Raw genomic sequence first — 22,267 nt, forward strand, 5'->3', positions numbered from 1 at the left:
AAGAATCAAAATCAATGGAAGTGAAAATTATCGAATAGAATCCAATCGAATCAAAATGAATCGAATCGAAAAGGATCGAATCGAATCGAATAGAAAAGAATCGAATCGAATCGAATAGAAAGTAATCGAATCGAATCGAAAAGAATCGATCGAATTGAATCGAAAAGAATCAAATCAAAAAAAATCAAATCAAATCGAAAAGAATCGAATCAAATCGAAAAGAATTGAATCGCATTGAAACAAATCGAAAATAATCGAATCAAATCGATTCAAAAAGAAAGAAATTTGAATAGAAGAGACTCGAATTGTAAAGAAATGAATAGAATCGAATAAAAAAATCGAATCAAATCGCACCGAATCAAAACAATCAAAATCAATGGAAGTGAAAATTATCGAATCGAATCCAATCGAATCAAAAAGAATCGAATCAAAACGAATCGAATCCATTCGATTCGAAAAGAAAGGAATTCAAATCAAAAACACTCGAATAGAAAGATTCGAATAGAATAGAATCGAATCGAAAAGAACCGAATCGAATGGAATAGAAAAGAAACGAATAGAAAACTATCGAATCGAAACAAAAAAAAATCGAATCGAATCATATCGAATTGAATCGAAAAAGATCAAATCGAATCGAATAAAAGAATCGAATCGAAAAGAATTGAATCGAATCGAAAAGAATCGAATAGAATTGTATCGAATAGAAAAGAATCAAATCAAATCGAAAAGAATCGAATCGAATTGAAAAGGATCGAATCGAATCAAATCGAATAGAAAAGAATCGAATCAAATTGAATCGAAAAGAATCAAATCCAATCGAAATGAATCGAATCGAATTGGAAAGAATCGAATCGAAACGAAAATAATCAAATCGAATCGAATCAAAAAGAACTGAATCGAATCAAATTGAAAAGAATCGAAAATAATCGAATGAAATCGAAAAGAATCTAATCAAATCAATTCTAAAAGAAAGGAATTCGAATCGAAAAGACTCGAATCGTAAGATTCAAATCAAATCGAATTGAAACAAAAAGAATTGAATCGAATAGAATCGAAAAGAAACGAATCGAAACTATCATATCGGGATCCCTGGGTGGCGCAGCGGTTTGGCGCCTGCCTTTGGCCCAGGGGTGCGATCCTGGAGACCCGGGATCGAATCCCATATCAGGCTCCCGGTGCATGGAGCCTGCTTCTCCCTCTGCCTGTGTCTCTGCCTCTCTCTCTCTCTGTGACTATCATAAGTAAATAAATAAAAATTAAAAAAAAAAAAAAAAAAGAAACTATCATATCAAAACGTAAAAAATCATATCGAATTGAAAAAAATCTAATCGAATCGAATTGAAAAGGATCAAATCGATTCGAAATGAATCAGAAAGAATTGAATCGAAAAGAATCGAATTGAAAAGAAACGAATCAAAAAGAATCGAATCGAATAGAAAAGAATAGAATCTAATCGAATTGAAAAGAATCGAATCAAAATAAATCGAGTCGAAAGGCGTGGAATTGAAAAGAATCGAATCGATTCGAAAAAACGAATCGATTGAATCGAATCGAATGGAAAATAATTGAATTGAATCGAATTGAAAAGAATAGAAAAGAATCGAATCGAATCGAAAAGAATCGAATCGAACCGAAATGAAAAGAATCGAATCGAATTGAATTGAAAAGGATCGAATCGAAGAGACTCGAATCATAAAGAATCGAATCGAATCAAAGAGTCGAATCGAAAAGAATCGTATCGATTTGAAAAAAACGAATTGATTCGAATCGACTCAAAAAGAATCGAATCGAATCAAAAAGAATCAAATAGAATAAAAAAGAATCGAATCGAACCAAATCGAAAAGAATCAAATCAAATCGATTCGAAAAGAAAGAAATTCGAATCGAAAAGAATCGAATCGAATGGAATCGAAAATAATCGAATCGAATCGCACCGAATCAAAAGAATTGAATCGAATGGAAGTGAAAATAATCGAATTAATTGAATCGAATCAAAAAGAATTGAATCGAATCGAAAAGAATCGAATCGAATCGATTCAAAAAGAAAGGAATTCAAATCAAAACCACTCGAATAGAAAGATTCGAATCGAATCAAATCGAATCGAAAATAATCGAATCGAATCGAATAGAAAGAAACGAATAGAAAACTATCAAATGGAAATGGAAAAATCGAATCGAATCGAAGAGAATCGAATCGAATCGAAAAAGATCGAATCGATTCAAATATAAGAATCGAATCGAATCGAAAAGAATCGAATCGAATCGAAAAGGATCGAATCGAATCAAATCGAATAGAAAAGAATCGGATCGAATCGAAAAGATTCGAATCGAATCGAAACAAAAAGAATCGCATCGAATAGAATCGAAAAGAACGATTCGAAAACTATCGTATCAAAACCAAAAAAATCGAATCGAATCTAAACAAAAAGGATCGAATCAAATCGAATTGAAAAGAATCGAATCGAATCGAAAATAATTGAAATAAAAAAGAATCGAATAGAAAAAATCAAATTGAAAAGAAATGAATCGAATCAAAAAGAATCTAATTGAAAGGAATCTAATCGAATAGATTCAAATCGAATCGAGTCGAAAATTGACTCGAAACGAAAAGAATCGAATCGAAAAGTATCGAATCGAATTGAAAAAAACCAATCGAATCTAATCTAAAAGAATTGAATCGAATCGAATCGAATTGAAAAGATCATATCGAATCGAATAGAAAAGAATCGAATCGAATCAAATCGATTCGAAAAGAATGGAATTCGAATCGAAAAGAATCAAATCGAATTGAATTGAAAAGAACTGAATCGAATCAAATAGAAAAGAATAGAATTGTAAAGAATCGAATAGAATAGATTCAAATCGAGTCGAATCAAATCGAAAAGAATGGAATTGAATCGAAAAGGATCGAATCGAATCAAATCGAATATAAAAGAAACAAATCGAATCGAAATCGAATCGAATCTAATCAAATCGAAAGAATTGAAGCAAATTGAATAAAAAAGAATCGAATCCAAATGATTCAAATCGAAAAGAATCAAATCAAATCAAATCAAAAAGAATCGAATCAAATCGAATCCAATCGAAAATAATCGAAACAAATCGAATGAAAAAGAATCGAATCAAATCACAAAAATCGATTTGAACTGAAAAGAATCGAATCAAAAAGAACCGAATTGATTCAAATCGAAAAGAATCGAATTGAAAGGAATCTAATCGAATAGATTCAAATCGAATCGTATCAAAAAGAATTGATTCCAATCGAAAGGAATCAATCGAAAAGTATCGAATCGAATTGAAAAAAACGAATCTAATCTAAATCTAAAAGAATAGAATAGAATAGAATTGAAAAGATCATTTCAAATCGAATAGAAAAGAATCGAATCAAATCGATTTGAAAAGAAAGGAATTCGAATCGAAGACTCGAATCGAAAGAATCAAATCGAATCGATTCGAAAAGAAAGGAATTTGAATCGAAAAGACTAAAATCGAAAAGAATCAAATCGAATCGATTCGAAAAGAATCGAATCGCATGGAATCAAAAGAATCGAATCTAATGGAAGTGTAAAGAATCGAATCGAATCGAAAAGAATCGAGTCGACACATTTGATTCGAATCGAATCAAATTGAAAAGAAATGAATCGAAAACAATCGAATCAAATTGAAAACAATCGATTCGAATCGAATCGCATCCAAAAAAAATCCAATGGAATCGAATCGAAAAGAATCGAATCGAATCAAATCGTTTGGAAAAGAAAGGAATTCGAATCGAAAAAACTAGAATCGTAAGATTCGAATCGAATCAAATAAAAAAGAAACGAATCAAAAACTATCGAATCAAAACAAAAAAAATCGAATCGAATCGAATCGAAATGGATTGAATCGAATCGTATCGAATAGAAAAGAATCAAATCAAATCGAAAAGAATAGAATCGAATCGAAAAGAAAAAATCTAATTAAAAAATTATATTGAAAAAAATTATATTGAAAATATTGAATTGAATGGAAAAGAATCGAATCGAATCGAAAAGAATTAAATTGAATCGAACCGAAAACAATCGAATCGAATCGAATTGAAAGGAAACGAATCAAAAACTATCATATCAAAATGAAAAAAATCGTATCGAATCGAAATAAATCAAATCGAATCAAAAGGGATCGAGTTGATTCGAAACGAATCAAAAAGAGTCGAATCGAATGGAAAAGAATCGAATCGAATCGAATCGAATCGAAAATAATTGAAACAAATCAAATAAAAAACGAATAGAAAAAAATCAAATCGAATCGAAAAGAATCGAATCAAATAAAAAAGAATCGAATCAAATCTTTTGGAAAAGAAAGGAATTCGAATCGAAAAGACTCGAATCGTAAGATTCAAATCGAATCGAATCAAAAAGAAACGAATCAAAAACTATCAAATCGAAATTTAAAAAATCGAATCGAAAAGAATGAAATCAAATCGAAAAGGATCAAATTGAATCATATCTAATAGAAAAGAATCAAATCAAATTGAAAAGAATCAAATCAAATTGAATAGAATCAAATCGAATTGAATAGAAAAGAATCAAAAAATCTAATAAAAAAGAATCGAATCGAATCGAAAATATCGAATCAAATGGAAAAGAATCGAATCAAATGGAAAAGAATTGAGTGAAAAAGAATTGAATCGAATTGAATCGAGAGGAATCGAATCGAATCTAAAAGAATCGAATCGAATCGAATCGAAAGGAATCGAAAATAGAAAACTGTTGATTCGAATCTAAAAGAATCGACTCAAATCGAATCGAAGAGAATCAAATTGAATCAAAAAAATCGAATTGAACCTTAAAGAATAGAATCGAATCGAAAAGAATCAATTCGAATCGAAAAGAACAGAATCGAATCAAATCGAAAAGAATAGAATTGAAAAGAATCTGATCGAATAGCTTCAAATCGAATTGAATCGAATCGAATATAATGGAATCGAATCGAAAAGAATCAAATCGAATCGAAAAAAATTGAATTGAATCGAATCTAAAAGAATTGAATTGAAAAAATAGATTCGAATGGAATCAAAAAGAATCAAATTGAATCAAATCGATTCGAAAAGAAAGGAATTTGAATCGAATTGAATCGAAAAGAATCGAATAGATTCGAATCGAATCGAATTGAAAAAATTTGAAACGAATCTAATCAGATCGAATGGAAAAGAATCGAATCAAATAGAAAAGAATTGAATCGAATCGAACCGAATCAAAAATAATCAAATAGATCGAATCAAAAAGAATCGAATCGATTTGAAATGAATAGAGTAGAATCAAATCGAAGAGAAGTGAAAAGATTCGAATCGAATCGAAAAGAATTGAAATGAATCGAACTGAATCCAAAAGAATTGAATCCAATCGAACAGTATAGAATCGAATGCAAAGAATCGAATGCAAAGAATCGAATCAAATCAAAAAGAATTGAATCGAAAAGAATCGAATCGAAACGAAAAGAATCCAATTGTACCGAATCAAATCGTAAACAATCAAATCGAATCGAATCGAAAAGAATCAAATTGAATCAAATCGAAAAGAATCGAATGGTATCGAATTGAATAAAAAAGAATCGAATCATATCTAATTGAATTGAAAAGAATCAAATCGAATAGAACCGAAAAGAATCGAATCGAATCGAATTGAAAAGAATCGAATCGTATCGAATCGAATCTAAAAGAATCAAATTGAATAGCATCGAAAAGAATCGAATCGAATCGAAAAGAATCAAATTGAATCGAATCGAAAAGAATTCAATCGAATTGAATCGAATCAAAAAGAATTCAATCGAATTGAATCAAATCGAAAAGAATCGAATCGAACCGAAAAGAATCAAATCGAATGGAATCGAATAGAATTTAATTGAATCGAAAAGAATTGAATTGAATCGAATTGAATCGAAAAGAATCGAATAGATTCAAATCAAATCGAATTGAAAAACTTTGAAACGAATCTAATCAGATCGAATGGAAAAGAATCGAATCAAATCAAAAAGAATTTAATCAAATTGAACCGAATCAAAATAATTGAATAGATCGAATCAAAAAGAATCGATCGATTTGAAATGAAGAGTAGAATTTAATCTAAGCAAAGTGAAAAGATTTGAATCGAATTGAAAAGAATCGAAACCAATCGAATTGAATCCAAAAGAATTAAATCGAATCAAACAGTATCGAATCGAATCCAAAGAATCGAATTGAATCAAATTGAAATGAATCAAATAGAAAAGAATCGAATTGAAACGAAAAGAATCCAATTATATCGAATCAAATTGTAAACAATCAAAAAGAATCGAATTCAATTGAATCGAAAAGAATCGAATGGTATCGAATTGAATCGAAAAGAATCGAATCATATCTAATTGAATTGAAAAGAATCAAATCGAATAGAACTGAAAAGCATGGAATCGAATCGAATCGAAAAGAATCGAATTGTATCGAATCGAATCAAAAAGAATCTAATCGAATAGCATCGAAAAGAATCGAAATGAATAGAAAAGAATCGAATCTAATCAAATCAAAAAGAATCGAATCATATCGAATGGAATCAAAAAGAATCGAATCATATTGAATTGAATTGAAAAGAATTGAATCGAATAGAACTGAAAAGAATCGAATCGAATACAATCGAAAAGAATCGTATCAAATTCGAATCGAATCGAATTGAGTCGAAAAAAATCGATTCCAATGGAATTGAATCGAAAAGAATCTAATCGAACAGTACCGAATCAAATTGAAAAGAATCGAATCAAATAAAATCGAAAAGAATCTAATTGAAATGAAAATAATCAAATCGAATCGAATAGAATTGAAAAGAATCGAATCGAAACGAAAAGAATCAAATCGAAGAGAATCGAATCGAATAGAAAAGAATCGAATTGAAAAAATCGAATCGAAAAGAATCGAGTTGAGTTGAATCGAATTGAAAAGAATTGAGTCAAATCGTATCGAATAGAAAAGAATCGAATCGAATCGAAAAGAATCGAATCGAATGGAATTGAATCGAATTGAATCGAAAAGAATCGAATCGAATTGAATCGAAAAGAATCGAATAGATTCGAATTGAAACGAATCGAAAAAAATCGAAACGAATTGAATCACATCGACTGGAAAAGAACGAATCGAATCGAAAAAAATCAAATCGAACTGAATCGAAAAGAATCGAATTGAACAGAACCAAAAAGAGGCGAATCGAACTGAATCGAAAAGAATCGTATCGAATTGAATCGAATTGAATGGAAAAGAATCGAATCGATTCCAATCGAATTGAATCAAAAAGAATCGAATTGAACAGTATCGAATCTAATTGAAAAGAATCGAATCAAATAAAATAGAAAAGAATCAAATCGAAAGGAAAAGAATTGAATCGAATCTAATTGAAAAGAATCGAATCAAATAAAATAGAAAAGAATTGAATCGAAACAAAAAGAATTGAATCGAATCGAATTGAAAAGAATCGAATTGAATCAAAAAGAATCGAATTGAAATGTATCGAATCGAAGCGAAAAGAATCAAATCGAATCGGAAAGATCGAATCGAATCGAATTGAATCGATTCGAATCAAAAAGAATCGAATCTAATCAAATTGAATCGAAAAGAATCGAATTGGATCGAAAAGAATAGAATCGTATAGAATCTAATTGAAAAGAACCAAATCGTATTGAAATGAATCGAAAAGAATCGAAATGAATAGAATCAAAAAGAATCGAATCGAAAAGAATCGCATCAAAACAAAAAGAATCGAATCAAATCGACTCAAAAAGAATCGAAACGAATCGATTCGAAAAGAATCGAATGAGATCGAATCGAAAAGAATTGAATCGATTTGAATTGAAAAGAATCAAATCGAATTGAATTGAAACGAAAAGAATTGAATTGCATCGAATCGAAAATAATTGAATCGAATTGAATAAAAAATAATCGAATCGAATTGAATATAATTGGAATTGAATCGAATCGATAATCGAATCGAATCAAATCAAATCTAGTCGATTGAAAATAATCGAATCAAATCAAATAGATTAAAAAACAATCGAAACAAATCAAATCGAATTAAAAATAATCGAATCAAATCGTAACGAATCAAATAAAAAAGAATTGAATCGAAAAGAATCGAACCGAATTGAAAAGAATCGAATAGAATCGAATCAAAAAGAATCGAATAGAATCGAATCAAAAAGAATCGAAATGAATCGAATCGAGTAGAATCAAATCGAAGCTAGGTGAAAAGAATCGAATCGAATCAAAAATTATCTAAACGAAAAATAGAAAAATTATCTAAACGAATCCAATTGAATCAAAAAGAATCGAATCGAAAAGAATCGAATTGAAAAGAATCAAATAGAATCGAATAGAATAGAATCGAACAGAAATGATTCGAATGAAAAGAATCTTATCGAATCGAATCAAAAAGAATCTTATCGAATCAAATTGAAAAGAATCAAATATAATCGAAGAGAATTAAATTTAAAAGAATCGAATTGAAGAGAATCTGATCGAAAAGAAAAGAATCAAATTGAATCCAATCGAAAAGAATCGAATAGAATCGAAAAGAAAGAATTGAAAAGAATCAAATTGAATTGAATCAAATCGAAAAGAATCGACTCGAATCATATCGAACCGAAAAGAATCAAATCAAATCAAATCGAAAATAGAATTGTATTGAAAAGAATCGAATCGCATCGAAAAGAATCGAATCGAATCGAATCAAAAAGAATTGAATCGAATGCAATCAAAACGAAAAGAATCGAATCGAATCGAATTGAAAAGAATCAAATCGAATTGCATGAATCGAAAAGAATCGAATCGAATTGAATCGCATCGAATCAAAAATAATTGAATCGAATTGAATAAAAAATAATCGAATCGAATCGAAAATAATTGGAATTGAATTGAAAATTGAATCTAATCAAGTCGAATAGAAAATAATCGAATCGAATCAAATCGATTCGAAAAAAATCGAATCAAATTGCATCGAATCAAAAATAATCTAATCGAATGGTGTTGAATCGATTCGAATTGAAAAGAATCGAATCAAATCAAATCGAAGTGAAAAGAATCAAATCGAATCGTATCAAATCAAAAAGAATCGAATCGTATTGAATCGGATCGAATCGAAAAGAATCGAATCGGAAAGAATTGAATTGAAGAGAATCTAATCGAAATGAAAAGAATCGAATCGAATCGAATCAAAAAGAATCGAATCGAAACGACAAGAGTCGAATCGAATCGAATCAAAAAGAATCAAATTGAAAAGAATCGAATCGAAAAAGTCGAATGGAAAAGAATCAAATTGAATTGAATCGAATTGAAAAGAATCGAATCGAATCATATCGAATTGAAAGGAATCAAATTGAATCGAAAAGAATCAATCAAATCGAATTGAATCAAAAAGAATCGAATAGATTTGAATCGAAAAGAATTGAAAAAAATCTAAACGAATCGAATCATATCAAATCGAAAAGAATCGAATCGAATCGAAAAGAATCGAATCAAAGTGAATCGAAAAGAATCGAATCGAAAAGAATCGTATCGAATCGAATCAAATTGAATCGAAAAGAATCGAATCGATTACAATTGAATTGAATCGAAAAGAATCGAATCGAACAGTATCGAATCTAATTGAAACGAATCGAATCAAATAAAATAGAAAAGAATCAAATCGAAACGAAAAGGATCGAATCGAATTGAATTGAAAAGAATCAAATTGAATAGAAAAGCAACGAATCGAAAAGAATCGAATCGAGGGATCCCTGGGTGGCGCAGCGGTTTGGCGCCTGCCTTTGGCCCAGGGCGCGATCCTGGAGACCCAGGATCAAATCCCACATCGGGCTCCCGGTGCATGGAGCCTGCTTCTCCCTCTGCCTGTGTCTCTGCCTCTCTCTCTCTCTCTCTCTGTGTGACTATCATAAATAAATAAAAATTAAAAAAAAATTAAAAAAAAAAAAAGAAAATTCTTAAAAAAAAAAAAAAAAAAAGAAAAGAATCGAATCGAAATGGAAAGAATCGAATCAAATGGAAAAGATCGAATTGAAAAGAATCAAACTGAATTGAATTGAATCAAAAAGAATCGAATCGTATCAAATCGAAAAGAATCAAATCAAATCGAATCGAAAAGAATAGAATTGTATTGAAAAGAATTGAATCGAGGGATCCCTGGGTGGCGCAGCGGTTTGGCGCCTGCCTTTGGCCCAGGGCGCGATCCTGGAGACCCGGGATCAAATCCCATGTCGGGCTCCCGGTGCATGGAGCCTGCTTCTCCCTCTGCCTGTGTCTCTGCCTCTCTCTCTCTCGCTGTGTGCCTATCATAAATAAATAAAAAATTTAAAAAAAAAGAATCGAATCGAATTGAAAAGAATTGAATCGAATCGAATCGAAAAGAATTGAATCGAATGCAATCAAATCGAAAAGACTCGATTCAAATTGAAAAGAATCAAATCGAATTGATTGAATCAAAAAGAATCAAATCGAATTGAATCACATCAAATAGAAAATAATTGAATCGAATTGAATAAAAAATAATCGAATCAATTCAAATTGAATCGAGAATAATTGAAATTGAATGGAATCGATAATCGAATCGAATCAAATCGAGTCGAATCGAAAATAATCAAATTGATTCGAAAAAATCGAATCAAATTTCATCGAATCAAAAGTAATCGAATCGTATTGAATCGATTCGAATTGAAAAGAATCGAATCGAATCGAAAAGAATCAAATTGAATCGAATCAAAAAGAATCGAATCCAAAGAATCTAATTGTAGAGAATCTAATCGAAACGAAAATATTCGAATCGAATCGAATCAAAAAGAATCGAATCTAAACGAAAAAATCGAATAGAATAGATCAAAAAGATCGAATTGAATGGAATCAAATCGAAAAGAATCGAAACGAATCGTATCAAATAGAAAAGAATCAAATTGAATTGAATCAAAAAGAATAGAATTGTATTTAATTGAATCGAAAAGAAATCGAATCAAAATGAATCGAATCAAATCGAAAAGAATCGTATCGAATTGAATTGAATCGAAAAGAATCCAATCGAACATAATCGAATCGAATTGAAACGAATCGAATCGAAAAGAATCGAATCGAAACGAAAAGAAAGGAATCGAATCGAAGCGAAAAGAATTGAATGGTATCATTGAATCGAAAAGAATTGAATCATATCGAATTGAATTGAAAAGAATCAAATCGAACAGAACCCAAAAGAATCAAATCAAATCGAATAGAAAAGAATCGAATTGTATCGAATCGAATAGAAAAGAATCAAATCGAATACATCAAAAAGAATCTAAACGAATCGAAAATAATCGAATCAAACCATTGAATTGAGTCAAATCAAAAATAATCGAATCGAATTGAAAAGAATCAAATTGAATTGAATCGAATCGAATCGATTTGAAAAGAATCGATCAAATCGAAAAGAATCGAATCGAATCGAATCGAAAAGTATCGAATCAAATCGAATCAAATTGAATCAAAAAGAATTGAATCGTGGGATCCCTGGGTGGCGCAGCGGTTTAGCGCCTACCTTTGGACCAGGGCGTGATCCTAGAGACCTGGGATCGAATCCCACGTTAGGCTCCCGGTGCATGGAGCCTGCTTCTCCCTCTGCCTATGTCTCTGCCTCTCTCTCTCTCTCTGTGTGACTATCATAAGTAAATAATAAAAAAATTTAAAAAACCTTAAAAAAAAGATTGGAATCGAATCGAAAGAATCGAATCAAATCAAAAAGAATAGAATCGAATCGAATCAAAAAGAATAGAATCGATTCGAAAAGATTCGAATCGAATTGAATCAAATCGAAAAGAATCGAATCTAATCGAAAAAGATAGAATCAAATCGAAAAGAATCGAATCGAAACGAAAGATTTGAATCGAATTGAATCGAATCTAAAAGAATCGAATCAAATTGAAAAAATCGAATCGAATCAAAAAGAATAGAATCGAATCGAAGAGAATCGAATCGAAAAGAATAGAATCAAATTGTATCGAAAAGAATCGAATCAAATCAAATGGAAAAGAATCGAATCAAATCGAAAAAAATCGAGTCGAATTGAAAAGAATCAAATCAGTTCGTAAAGAATCAAATTGAATCACATCGAAAAGATTTCAATCGAATCGAACTGAAAAGAATCGAATAGAAACGAATCAATCAAAAAGACTCGAATCAAATCGAATCGAAACGAATCGAATCGAATCAAATTGAATCGAAAAGAATCTATCGAATTGAAAAGAATCGAATCGATAAGAATCGAATTGAAAGAATTGCATCGAATCAATTCGAATCAAAAAGAATTGAATCGAATCGAATCGAAAAGAATCGAATCGAAACAAATCCCTAACCCTAACCCCTAACCCTAACACTAAACCTATCCTAACCCTAACTCTTTTTTTTTAATTTTATTTATTTATGATAGTCACAGAGAGAGAAAGAGAAAGGCAGAGACATAGGCAGAGGGAGAAGCAAGCTCCATGCACCGGAAGCCCGATGTGGGATTCGATCCCGAGTCTCCAGGATCGTGCCCTGGGCCAAAGGCAGGCGCCAAACCGCTGCGCCACCCAGGGATCCCCCTAACCCTGACTCTTAACCCTAACCCTTAACCCTAACCCTAACTCTAACCATAACCCTAAACCTAACCCTAACCCTAACCCCTATCCCTAACCCTAACCCGAACACTAACCCTAAACTGAACCCGTACCCTAACCCTAACCGTACTCTAACCCTAACAGGTACCCTAACACTAACCTGTACGTCAACCCTAACCCATACCCTAACCCGTACCCTAAACCTAAGCCCACACCCTAACCCATACACTAACCCGTCCACTAACCCTAACCCTAACCAGTACTCTAACACTAACCCGTACCCTAACCCGTACCCTAACCCGTATCCTAACCCTAACACTAACACGTACCTAACCATAACCCTAATCCTAACCCCTAACCCAAACCCTAACCCTAACCCTAAAACCTAACCCCTAACCCTAAACCTAAACTAAAAACAAACCCTAAACTTAACCCTAACCTTAATCCCTACCCCTAACCCTAATCCTAACCGGAACCCCTAACCACTAACCCTAAACCTAACCCTAACCCTTAACCCTAACCCTTAACCCTAACCCTAATCCTAACACTAACCCAAACCCTAACCCTAACCTTAACCCCTAAACTTAACACTAACACTAACACTATCCCCTAAACCTAACCCTAACCCCTAACCCTAACCCTAACCCTAAAACTAACACTAATACTAACCCTAACCCCTAACTCTAAACCTAACTCTAAACTTAACCTGAAACCTAACCCATACACTAAACCGCACCCTAACGCTAACACTCAACCGTAACCTAAACTGAACCCTAACCTGTACCCTAACTCTAACCTGTACCCTAAACCTAAACCTAACCCGTACCCTAACCCGCACCCAAACCCGTACCCTAACCCTAACCCTATCCCGTACAGTATCCCTAACCCTAACCCTTACACTAACCCTATTCCGTACCCTACCCCTAACCCGTACCAGTACCCTAACCCTAACCCATTCCCTAACCGTAACCGCAACCCATACTCTAACTGTAACCCGTACCCTAACCCCTAACCCTAACCCTAACCCTTAACCCTAACCCTTAACACTAACGCTAACCCTAACCCTAACCCTAAACCAAACCCTAAACCTAATTCCTAACCCTAACCGTAACCCTAACCCTAACCCTAACCCAAACCCTAACCCTAACCCCTAACCGTAACCCCAAACCTTAATCCTAACCCTAACCCTAACACTACCCCTAACCCCTAACCACTAACGCTATTTATTTACCCTGACCCTCAACACTTAACCCTAAACCTAACCCTAACCCTTACCCTAACCCTGCCCCCAACTGAAGCCTAACTGTAACTCGTACCCTAACCCTAAACCATACCCTAACCCCAACCCTAACCCGTACACTAACCCTAACCTGTATCCTAACCCTAACCCGTACCCTAACTCTAACACATAACCTAAATCTAACCCAGACCCTAACCCAAACAATACCCTACCCCTAATTCTAACCTGTGCCCTAACCCTTGCGCTAACCCCAACCATAATGCTAACCTGTACACTAACTCTAAATGGTACCCTAACACTAACCCTAACCCGTACCCTAATCCTAACCCTAAAACTAACCCTAACCCGTACCCTAACCCTATACTGTACCCTGCCCTAATTCTAACCATAACCCGTACCCAAACACTAAAACTACCCCTAAACCTAACCCTAACTAATCATAACCCTAACCCTATCTCTAAACCTAACCCTAACCCTAATCCTAAACTAACCCTAACCCTCACCCTAACCGTATCCCTAACATGTAAACTAACCCTAACCCTAACCCTAACCCATAAACTAAACCTAACCCTAAGCCTAACCCTAGCAGTACCCTACCCTAACCCAAACATGTACCTTAACCCTAACCCTAACCCTAAGCTGTATCCTAACCCTAACCCTAACCCAAACCCTTACCCTAACTCCTAACCCTAACCGTAACCCTAACCCTAACCCTAACCCCTAACCCTAATCCTAAACCTAACCCCTAACCCCTAACCCCTAACCCTAACCCTAACCCTTAACCCTAACCCTTAACCATACCCCTAACCCCTAACCCTAACCCTAAACCAAACCCTAACACTAACTCCTAACCGTAACACTAACCCTAACCCGTACCCTAACCCTAAACCGTAAACTAACCTGTACCCTAACCAGTGCCCTAACCCGAACCCAAAACCCAATCCTATCCTGTTCCCTAACCCGAACCCTAACACTAACCCGTACACTAACCCGTAACCGTACCCGTACCCTAACCCATAAACAAACCCATACCCTACCCCTAACCCTAACCTGAACCCGTACCCTAAGCCTAACCCTAACCCCAACCCTAACCCTAACGCGTTCCCTAACCCTAACCCTAAACGTATCCCATACCCTAACCTAAACCCTAACCCATAACCTCACCCTAACCCTAACCCTAACCCTAACCCGTAAACTAAACCTAACACTATACCTAACTGTAAACAGTACCCTAACCCTAACCCTAACCCTAACCGAAACCTAACCCTAACACTAACCCTAACTGTAACCTACCCTAACCCTAATCTTAACCCTAACCCGTAACCTAAACCTAACCCTAACTCTAACCCTAAACAGTACCCTAAACCTAACCCTAACCCGTACCCTAACCCAAACCCTAACACTAACCCTAAACCTAACCCTATCCTGTACCCTAACCCTAACCCTAAACCTAGCCCTAACCCGTACCCAAAACCTAACCCAAACCCTAACCGTTACCAGTACCCTAACCCATACCTAAACCCGTACCGTAATCCATACCATATCTCTAAACCGTACCCTCACCCTAACCTTAACCCATACCCTAACCCTAATCTGTACCCTAAACCTAAGCCTAAACCAACCCTAATCATAACCCTAACACTAACCCTAACCCGGAGCCTAACCCTAACCCGAACCCTAAACATAACCCGAACTCTAACACTAACCCTAACCCGTACTCTAACCCTAACCATAACTCTAACCTGTAACTTACCCCTAACACTAACCCTAACGCTAAACAGTACCCTAAAGCTAACCCCATCCCATACCCTAACCCTAAACCTAACCCTAAACCTAACCCAAAACCTAACCTTAACCTGTACCCTAATCCTAACCCGTACCCTAACGCTTACCCTAACCCTCACCTGTACCCTAACCCAAACTCTAACCCGTACCCTAACCCTAACCTTACCCCAACCCTAAACCTAATGAAACCCAATCCCTAATCCTAACCCTAACCCTAACCTAATCCTAACCTTAACCCTTACCCTATCCCTAACCCTAACCCATAACCTAACCCTAACCCTGAACAGTACCCTAACTTTAACCCTAACCCGTACCCTAACCCTAATCCTAACCGTAAACCTAAACCGAACCCTAAACCATTCCCTAACACTAACCCTAACCCTAACCCGTACCCTAACCCTAACACTAACACTAACCCATACCCTAATCCATAACCTAACCCGTACCCTAACCCGTAACCTAACCCGTAACCTAACCCTAACCCTAACCCTACACTAACCCGTAGCCTACCCCTAAACCTGAACCTACCCCTAACCCTAACCTGAACCCTAACACTAACCCTAACCCTAACCCTAACCCTAAGCTTAAACAGGACCCTAACCCTAACACTAACCCATAACCTAACCCAAACTTTACAGCATTAAGTCAGTTCGTTCCATGAATAAAGCTCCACTGCACCTGGAGACACAACCGTTGAAGCCTGCAGCTTGCACCTTGCGTCCCATGAGTTTCTGACAAACATGTCTAGTGAGGATGTTCGTAACTGCATCTGCAGGCAGTGTGGAACTGGGAAGGACCGCGTGTCAGCTCATCTTTCAGAAGGAAGTTCCCCAGAGGGACAGCTTTCAACTAGATACTCAGGTTTGGAAGTTAGTATGTAGCTCCCTTCTGAGGGAGGAATTACTCAGAAGTCGTTGGATTGGGCTAAGAGACACTTGCCTCTCACAAAACTTGTATCCTGTATCGAACGACGTCCTTTTGAAGTGAAAGGTACAGGTGGTCAGCATGTGGGAGGAACAAGCCATAAGCTCATCCAAAGGAGTGTGCATCACTTGGAAGCAGGTGTCCGGTAGTCGCGAAATTGACAATGCAGACACTTGGTTCTCACTCCGCTACTGTCCCGCATAGAACGGAATGCTGTGGAAGCGATCCGTACAGGCCGTCAGATTGTGGGAGGTACAGCCCATAAGCTCAACTCTGAGAAGCCTGTATGCTTTGCAGGCAGCTGTCTGCTAGCCACTCTTTTATGGGAGTTAGAACCTAGCTACACTTTAATTGAACAAGGCTGTTGGAAATCGCTGTATTAAACTCAGTTACACGTGACTACAAGCCTGAAACGTCTACATGCTTTTCACAACCTCTTCCAGCACCTAACATAAGGATGTTAGGACCTATGTCTACAGGCAGTCAGGTTGCGGGAGGGTCCCGCCCTCACCTCAACTCTCACAAGGAAGCATGTCTAGAAGCCAGCTTTCAACTAGCTGCATTCTTCTGGCCCTGAGAACGCAGCAGTATTCTAACTCAGGAGGTTCCAAGAATACCACTCTACTCCACCTGGAGACACCTTCCAGGCCTGCATTATTCCACTTGCGTCTCACAAGCTTCTGACAAGCGTCTTTGGTGAAGACGTTGGAAACACATTCTGCAGGCAGTGTGGAACTCTGAGGGACTGCGTGTGAGCCCAACTCTCAGATGTAAGTTGCCGTTGGATGCAGGGTTCAATTAGCTAGTATGGAACTTAGTATGTAGCACCAGTCTAAGACAGGAATTACTAGGAAATCGCAGGATTGAGCTTGGAGGCACTACTCTTGTGGGCCTCACCTGGACGAGGTGACTGATTCCCACCTGGGACTCAACTGGACCTGATAACTTTGATCCACACTTTGGCCTCACATGGCCCTGATGACTCTGGGGCCCCCACCTAGGCCTCAATCTGGACCTGGTGACTGTGGTCCCCACCTGGGTCTCACCTGGACCTGGTGACTCTCGTTCCCACATGTACCACACCTGGACCTGGTGACTGTGGTGTTCTTCTAGCCTCACATTTACCTGGTGACTCCGGACCCCACCAGGGCCTCACCTGGATCTGGTGATTCTGGCCTGCCAGTTGGCCTCACATGGACCTGGTCAGTGGGGTTGCCAACTGGGCCTCACCCATACCTGGTGACTCAGGTCCCCACATGGGCCTCACTTGGACCTGGTGAATCTGGTCACCACCTGGGCTTCACCTGGACATGGTGAATCTGGTCCCCATCTGGGCCTCATGCAGTCCTGGTGACTTTGTTCCCCACCTGGACCTGATTGCTGTGGACTCCTTCTTGGCCTCACATGGAACAGGTGACACTGATCCTATCTGGGCCACACCCAAATCTGGTGACTATGGTCCTCACCTGGGCATCATTGGGACCCTCGTTACTCTGTTCCACACCTTTGCCTCACCTGGGCATGATGACTCTGGAAACCCTCTGAGCCTCACCCTGACCTGGTGACTCTGGTCCCCATCTGGATGTCACCTGGACCAGGTGATTACGGTACCCATCTAAGCCTCAACCATATGTAGTGACTCTGGTCCACAACTGAGCATCACCTGGACCTAGTGAATATGCTCCCCACCTGGGCCTCATCTGGAACTGGTGACTCTGGTCCTTACCTGAGCATCATCGGGACATGGTTACTCTATTCCCCACTGGGACTCACCAGGATCTGGTAACCCTGGTCCTCACTTTGGCCTCTTCTGTACCTGGTGACTCTGGCCCCACCTGGGCCTCACCTGGAACTGGTGACTCTGATCCTCATCATGGCTTCACCTGACCTGGTGACTGTGGTTCCCACAGGGACCTTACCTGGACCTCATGTCTCTGGTCCCCACCTGGGCCTCACCTGGACCTGTTGTCTCTGGTACCCACCTGGGTAGTATCAGGACATGGTTACACTGTTCCCTAACAGGAACCCACCTGGAACTGTCAACTCTGGTCTTCACCTGGACCACACCTGGACATGGTGACACTGGTTCCCACCTGGGTCTCACCTGGACCTGGTGAGTCTGATACCCACCTGGGCCTCACCTCTAACTGGTGACTCTCGTTCCCACATGGACCTCATGTGGACCTGGTGGCTGCAGTGTTTCTACCTTCTCATGGACATGGTGACTCTGGTCCCCACCAGGGCCTCACCGGGACCTGGTGAGTGTGGTTGCCACATGCAACTCACCTGGACCTGGTGACTCTGGTCTGCACCTGAGACTATCCTGGATCTGGTGACTGTGGTCCCCACCTGGGTCTCACCTGGACCTGGTGACTCTCGTTCCCACATGAACCACACCTTGACCTGGTGACTGTGGTGTCCTTCTAGCCTCACATTTACCTGGTGATACCGGTCCCCACCAGGGCCTCACCTGGATCTGGTGACTCTGGCCTGAAGTTTGGCCTCACCTGGACCTGGTGAGTGGGGTTGCCACCTGGGGCTCACCCATACCCAGTGACTCAGGTCCCCAAATGTGCCTCACATGGACCTGGTGAATCCGGTCCTTACCTGGTCCTTGCCCGGACCTGGTGACTCTGGTCACCACCTGGGCCTCACCTGGACCTAGTGAATCTGGTCCCCATCTGGGCCTCACCCAGTCCTGGTGACTTTGTTCCCCACCTGGACCTGATTGCTGTGGACTCCTTCTTGGCCTCACCTGGAACTGGTGAATCTGATCCTTTCTGGGCCTCACCCAGACCTGGTGACTCTGGTCCTCACCTGGGCATCATTGTGACCTGGTTACTCTGTCCCACCCCTGAGTCTCACCTGGACATTTTGACTCTGGAACCTATCTTCGCCTCACCCTGACCAGGTGACTCTGGTCCCCATGTGGATGTCACCGGACCAGGTGATTCTGGTACCTCTCTAGGCCTCAAAAAGACCTGGTGACTCTGGTCCTCAACTGGACCTCACCTATACCTAGTGAATATGGTACCAACCTGGGACTCATCTGGACCTGGTGATTCTGGTCTGCACCTGAGACTACCCTGGATCTGGTGAGTGGGTCCCCACCTGGGTCTCACTTGGATCTGGTGACTCTGATCCCCATCTGGGCCTCACCTGGCCCTGTTGACCATGGTCCTCAACTGGGCATAATTGGGACCCGGTTACACTGTTCCACAACTGGACCTCACCTGGACCAGGTGACTCTGGTCCCCCTCTGGATCTCACCCTGCCCGGGTGACTGTGAACCCCACATAGGTCTGACTTGGTCGTGCTGACTCTGGTTGCCACCTGCACCTCACCTCGAACTGTTGACTCTGGTTCTTTCAAGGGCCTCCCATGTACCTGGTGATCCTGGTTCCCATCTGGGTCTCACCTGGACCTGGTGACAGTTGTTACCACCTGGGACTCATCTGGACCTGGTTACAATGTTCCACACCTGGGCCTCACATAGACCTGTTGACCATGGTCCCCAGCCGGCCTCACATGGACCTGTTGCCTCTGGTCCCCACCTGGGCCTCACGTGTACCTGGTAACTCTGATCCATACCTGGGCCTCATCTGGACCTGTTGACTCTGGTCCCCACTTGGGCTCCACCTGGATCTGGTGACGCTGGTCCCCACCTGGACCTCTCCTGGACCTGGTGACTCTCTTTCCAACATGGACTTCACCTGGATCTGATGACTCTGGTCCTCAGTTTGGCCTCATCTGGACCTGGTGACTCTAGTCCTCACTGTAACCTAACTCAGACCTGGTGAGTCATTCCGCACCTAGGCCTCACCCAGACCTGGTGACTCTTGTCCCCAGCTATGCCTCAATTCAACCTGATGAATCTGGTCCTCACGTGGGCCTCACATGGACCTGGAACTCAGCTGGATACAGTGGCTCTGGTTCCCACATGGGGATCACCTGATACTGGTGACTGTGGTCTCCTTCTATGCCTCACCGGGACCTGGTGATTCTGATCCTCATCTGGGCCTTGCATGGTCCTAGTGACTCTGGTCCTCACCTAGGCAGCATTGCGACCTGGATACTGTATTCCACACCTGGGCCTCACTTTGACCGTGGACCTCTGGTCAAACTCTGGGCCTCAATCTAAACTGCTTACTTTGGTTCCATTTTTGGGTCTCACCCTTACCTGGTGACTCTCGTCCCTCCCTGGGATTCACTTGGACCTGGTGAATCTGGTCATTACCGGGTCGTCACCTGCACCTTGTGATTCTGGTCACCACCTGGGTCTCACCTGGACTTGGTGAATCTTGTTGCCACCTGGGCCTCACCTGGACCTTGTGACTGTGGTCCCCACCTGGATCTCCCCTGGATCTGGTGGTTCTGGTTCCCATATGGGTCTCTCCTGGACTTTGTTCCTGTGGTCTCCTTTGGCCTCACCTGGAACAACACGACCCTGATCCATATTTGGGGCTCACCTGGACCTGGTGACTCTGGTCCTTACCTGGGCATCATTGGGACCTGGTTACTCTCTTCTCTACCTGGGCCTCCCCTGGACCTGGTGACTCTGGTCACCCTCTGGACCTCACCCTGACTTGGTGACTGTAGTCCCACCTGGGCCTCACCTGGAGGAGGTGACTGGTTCCCACAGGGACCTCACCTGGACCTGGTGACTCTGGTCCTCACATGGGCATCATGGGACCTGGTTACTCAGTTCCACATCAGGGCCTCATCTGGACCTAGTGACTCTCGATCCCTCTTGGCCTCACCCTGACGTGGTGACTCTGGTCCCCACCTGTTTATCACCTGGACCGGGTGACTCTGGTCCTCCTCTGGGCCTTCACTGAAGCTGGGGACGCTGGTCCTCAACTGGGTCTCAACAGGACCTGGTGACTCTCGTTCCCACATGAACCACACCTGGACCTGGTGTCTGTGGTGTCCTTCTAGCCTCACATTTACCTGGTGACTCTGGTCCCCACCAGGGCCTGACTTGGATCTGGTGACTATGGCCTGCAGGTTGGCCTCACCTGGACCTGGTGAGTGAGGTTGACACCTGGGCCTCACCCATACCTGGTGAGTCAGGTCCCCACGTGGGCCTCTTGGACCTGGTGAATCTGGTCCTTACCTGGTCCTCACCCGGACCTGGTGACTCTGGTCACCACCTGGGCCTCACCTGGACCTAGTGAATCTGGTCCCCATCTGGGCATCACCCAGTCCTGGTGGCTTTGTTCCCCACCTGGACCTTATTGCTGTGGAATATTTCTTGGCCTCACCTGGAACTGGTGACTCTGATTCGATTTGGGCATCACCCAGATCTGGTGACTCTGGTCTTCACCTCAGCATCACTAGTACCTGGTTACTCTGTTCCACACCTGAGCCTCACCTGGACATGATGACTCTGGACCCCCTCTGGGCCTCACCGTGACCTGGTGACTCTGGTCCCCATCTGGATGTCACCAGGACCAGGAGATTCTGGTACCCCTCTAGGCCTCAACCAGACCTGGTGACTCTGGTCCTCAACTGGGCCTCACCTGGACCTAGTGAATATGCTCCCCACCTGGGCCTCATCTGGACCTGGTGACTCTGGTAACTACCTGGGCATCATCGGGACATGGTTCCTCTGCATGGCCTGCAGGTTGGCCTCACCTGGACCTGGTAACTCTGGTCCTCACTTTGGCCTCTTCTGTACCAGGTGACTCCGGCCCCACCTGGGCCTCACCT

This window comes from Canis lupus, unplaced genomic scaffold, assembly GCF_011100685.1.
Source record: "Canis lupus familiaris isolate Mischka breed German Shepherd unplaced genomic scaffold, alternate assembly UU_Cfam_GSD_1.0 chrUn_S1548H1736, whole genome shotgun sequence".
Classification (NCBI taxonomy): Eukaryota; Metazoa; Chordata; class Mammalia; order Carnivora; family Canidae; genus Canis; species Canis lupus.